General features: G+C 46.7%; 1 pseudogene; it reads right to left on the bottom strand.

Moving 5' to 3' along the window:
- Nucleotides 1-2,151: 2,151 nt before the first annotated feature.
- LOC127051472 (zinc finger protein 3-like) overlaps nucleotides 2,152-4,828 on the bottom strand; it is a 252,827-nt pseudogene continuing 250,150 nt past the window's right edge.

The following is a 4,828-nucleotide window of genomic DNA, read 5'->3' as shown; positions in this document are numbered from 1 at the left end:
GCACCCTCCCTGTGGCCCTGCCTGAAGCCAGCCAGCCCACCCCACACCTCTTGTCTCCAGCCTGCCCCACACCCCCTTGCCCAGCCTGCAGCCAGACCCTACCTCTCGCTCCTTCCCCGCTCCCCCACCTCCAGCCAGCCCATATTCCTGGTGCCCTGCAGTTCCTGAGGGAAGTAACCCTGCACACCTGCTTCAATGAGATGGGCAGGGGAGCAGCTGGGACCCCACATGTGCAACCCTAGCACAACCCTAAGGGAGTGGCAGAGCTCATTTCTAGTTCAGACCCATCTTTTTAAAAAAAGAACTTTTAGGTAGGGTTAACATACATCTGTACTTTCCCGACATGTCAGGCTTTTGGTTCTTAAAATCGCCATCTGGGAGTGAAATACGGACGTATGGTAAACCTACTGGTACAAAAATACATTACATACTGTGGCAGAACTTTTATAGGGAACCGGTTGTTAAGAACTGAAAGGCTTTTTTTTCCCCATCATCGCCCATGCGGGGCCCCGCACTTCCTAAAGCCGGCCTGCCAGCCACGGCCGGGATTCAAAGGGCTCTGGGCTGCTCGCAGAGATTCCCGGCCGCAGCTGAGGTTTAAAGGTCTCAGGGCTCCCCACCGCCACGGGCAGCCCAGAGCCCTTTGAATCCCGGCAGCAGCTGAGATTTAAAGGGCTCAGGGATCCCTGTGGCTGCAGGCAGCACAGAGCCCTTTGAATCCTGGCGGCAGCTCCAGGGGATGGAGTGAGGCTGGGATTTCAAGGGCTCAGGCTCCCCTCAGCAGCAGGAGCTCTGGGACCTTTAAATCCCTGCCCCAGCCCTGAAAAGCTCCGGGTTCCCCCAGTCGTCAGAGCCCCAGGCCCTTTAATTTGACCCTGAGGGCTCCCAGCCACCTCTTTGGCTGGGAGTCCCTGGTTGATTTAACATCAAGTAACACCTCCCCACCACCAACCTTCCTTTTTGACCCACAGCTGTTTTGGTGGGGCGGCGCTGGGGAAGGAGGGTTTGTTTCTGCAGGGCTGGGCGGGGTGTTTCCGCCAGGCTGGGAGGTCCTGAGTGGGGGGTGTTTCCGCAGGGCCGGGGGTTTCGGTCCTCAGCTGTTTTCTTTGGAGTATTGTGGCCCTCGCTGTTTTACTCAAAGTACTGTACAGGAACTTTTCAGGGGGATTAAGGCAAAATGCCACATTTATTAGTAATACAGGTATCAATTAATACTCTATGATATGCACATGAGATATATATCACAGTCATGCATTCACGCACACACACAGACATAAACACACTCCGTCTTGCTGTTGTTACCAACTAGTTGCTCCCCTTAACTGCACTGGCCAGGTGAGTTAGATGGGGGAGGGGTGGAGCCGGGCTTCTACCGATCCAAATCGATGGTCCGATGGTGACAAGACGAGATCCGGGGTCCTTCTGCAAGACACCTCGCATTTATAGCAGCTTCCCTCTTATGCAAATCTAGACCAGATTCAAAATCTGGGTCTGCGTCCGTTGGTCTTTGTGCTGCTTTTCTCTGGGTGTTGTCCCAATGCTGCTCAAAGAGGGTGTTTTCTAAAGAAGGTGCTTGCTTCTAATCCCTGAGGCCATCAATATGTCTGCTCTTCTTTATTGGGCCCACTTGACAAGTTGTATTGTCCTTTGCTCTGGCTCCCATTCCCTCTTCAACTGTTGTAGCTGTCTGGAGGTGGGTGTCTTCCAAGCCTCACTCATTCACACCTCATTCAGTCAATAGAGCAATTGATTACAGAGTGCGGGGGAAGATCTTATTCTACTTCTAGCAAAAAGGCACATGTTTTCTTTTACTTTAACTATACTATCCTTAGGGGCTATAACATTTGATACAAAGTTTTCTACCAATTTTCTATATAGGGATCTAATACAAAGTTGTATGAAAATAGAGAGGCACAATGCCAAGTCATATGAATTACAAAATAACATCATGCCGGATGCAATGTCATAAAGATAAAGATACTTAATACAAAATAACACAATGCAACGTTATAAAGATTTATAGAGATAGTTAATACAGAGATTTCTCTACACTCACCACTTTACGAGTTGTGCAGGCCTGCTGATTTCATTGCGGGGCTTCTTGCTCGTGTGGATTCTCTGATGCTGAATAAGGTGAGAGCTGCGATTGAAGGTTTTCCCGCACTCACTGCATTCATAGGACCCTTCCTGTGTGTGGATTCTCTGATGCCGAATAAGGTGTGAGCTGTGACTGAAAGTTTTTCCGCACTCAGTGCATTCATAGGATCTCTTCCCTGTGTGGATTTCTCTGATGCCCAATAAGGTGCGAGCTGCGACTGAAAGTTTTCCCGCACTCACTGCATTCACAGGGCCTCTCCCCTGTGTGGATTCTCTGATGTTGAGAAAGGCCTGATCTGTAAGTGAAGTTTTTCCCACACTCAGCACATGTATTTTTTTTGCTTTTCCCTGCAGATTTCCTGCTGTATTCTGGTTTCCTTAAGGCCCTTCTGAGTTCCCTGACAGGAAATAATTTATCCATTTTCTCCCCTGGCTGGTTTCCCTGCTCTTTTTCTGGTCTGTGCTGAACCTCACACGTCATTGCATCACCTGCTGTGATAGAGACAGAAACCTCAAACAGGGATGGAAAGGGGAAGGCCAAACCAAAACAAGTGCTGGAGAGAGGACAAATAAAAATCAGGAACTCAGCTCCCCCCAACAGGAGAGAGGAGGGGATCAATTCAGCCTTCACATCCCATCCAACTTCACAGGGGGAAGAGAGAAAGCTACTGCCCGGTGTCTGCTAGCATCTATAGGAAGCCTTGAGCTATATTTACCCTGCGGATGCGACCCCTGCTATGGACAATAATGAACTGAGAGACTTCCCAAGAGCTTTGTAGGGCATCCTAGATGTTTCCTTCAGGCACTTACAGATTCTGAGTTGGTTTAATGTTTCCTCATCTGTGCGGGGAGATCTCAGGATCTCTCTTTCCTCTGAACCCTGGAGCTCTGGGACCCATGGCTCTTCCCCTTGTTCCAGCTGGGAGATCATATCACGTTGGAAAACCAGAAACTCCGCTCAGATGAAAGAAAACAAAGGAGTTCAGTTGATTTCATACAACTTGATCATCAAAAACATTCTGTTAATTTATCTTCAGTGCTTAGTGTGACCTAGTGTGCCTGGGGCAGTCCTCACTGAAAATGCCAAGGTCAGAGCAGGCTGAAAAAGGGAGAGCAGATGCTCCCCATACTGGTGGTTAACACTGAAGTTAAACTCACTGACCAGTCACAAACTGTGCTTCTGATCCCACACACTGGTTAACGAGACTCTGAAAAAAGAAATCACACGGCCCCCTTTATTGCATGACAGTTCTCTGACTCCTAATCAGCAACTAGGTCCCGTACAGTGAGAGGTTATTTAAAAACTCTGCTCACTGTGATACAGCATGGCCAGAGGGCAGCAGGAGAGTGATCCTAATTGGATCCAGGAAGTGGGTGGGTAGAAGGTTAGCCACATTACCCAGGTTTGGATCTCATCCAAAATACCATGCTGCCAGCCAATCCTTTAGCAGTTAAACTAAATGTTTAGAAGAAAGAACAAATGAAAGAATGAAGTTAAATTCCATCCTTCCAGACAATTCTTTAGCATCTAAACTAAAGGTTTAAAAGAAAGAAAGACAGAAAGAATTTAAATGGAAAAGCAGTCAGATACATTCCAAAATGGATATATCAGGTTCTTAGCAGTATTGGTGAGTTGCTGGCTTGAAAGTCTGTCTGGAACGCATCCACAGCTTGGATGGGTCATTCAGTCCTTTGTTCCAGGGTTCAGTTTGTAGAGAAGTTGCTCCAGAGGTAGGAAGGGGATTGAAGACAAGATGGAGATGATGCAGCTGCGCTTTATATTCCTTTTGCCATGTGGCTTGTACTTCCTGTGTCCCAAACACAAGCTTCACAGCACATGGCATGGAAAAGCTTTGGAGGTTTCATTACACAGGCAAACCCCGGCATGTCTTGCTGACTCAATAGGTGTATCCCCTTGGTCCATAGGTTCATTGTACAGCTGATGACCCTCAATGGGCCATCAAACATGCTAGGCAATGTTGATGCCAATATGTCTGGGGGTGTCACCCAGAAAAACTGCACAAGTCTGGAAATACAGATATACCTTACATATCTGTAACTCACAATACAAAGGTGATAGAAACATAGAAACAAAATTATCATACTTGGCAAATCATAACATTTTCACTGACACTTTACATGGCATACCTAGCATGATTCATTGCAATTTTATCAGATTATATTATTTTATTATTAATACCAAAGTGTCTCACAATTTCATGCAGTCTCACACTTGCTAAACTAGTGAATTCCCAGGACCAGTTCCCCAGGTCCTTGAAGATGCCAAACATTGTGCTTATGAGGGATTGAAATACCCACATATCTGCTGGGAACACACACACAGACACTGTGTCAATCTGTACCCCTGTGTTCACTCTTCTAGAAAATTATGATCAATTTTGTACCCAGTATGGCTTGTGAGGTATCATTAGAAAACGCATAACCTACTGAATATTATCCTCCTGTTAAAATGTGTAGTAACACTGTATGTAAAATTGTGAGATTTTACAGTATGATATTACTGAAAAAGTTACAGTTCTGGGGAACACCCACAGACCAGTTCCTCAGAGACAGCAAGGCAAACAGCTGGTCAAACAGCCATTCTCCTGCAGGGGGAAGGTGTGAACACATTGGGCTGGTCTACACTTACTAAATCGATCTTCAATTACTGAAATTGGCACACAAGAACGGAATGTTCTAATATCGGATCGGATTACACCAATCTGGCGGG

Source organism: Gopherus flavomarginatus, chromosome 5, assembly GCF_025201925.1.
Source record: "Gopherus flavomarginatus isolate rGopFla2 chromosome 5, rGopFla2.mat.asm, whole genome shotgun sequence".
Classification (NCBI taxonomy): Eukaryota; Metazoa; Chordata; order Testudines; family Testudinidae; genus Gopherus; species Gopherus flavomarginatus.
The sequence above is the reverse complement of the archived record's forward strand: the minus strand, read 5'-3'. Positions and strand labels throughout refer to the sequence as shown.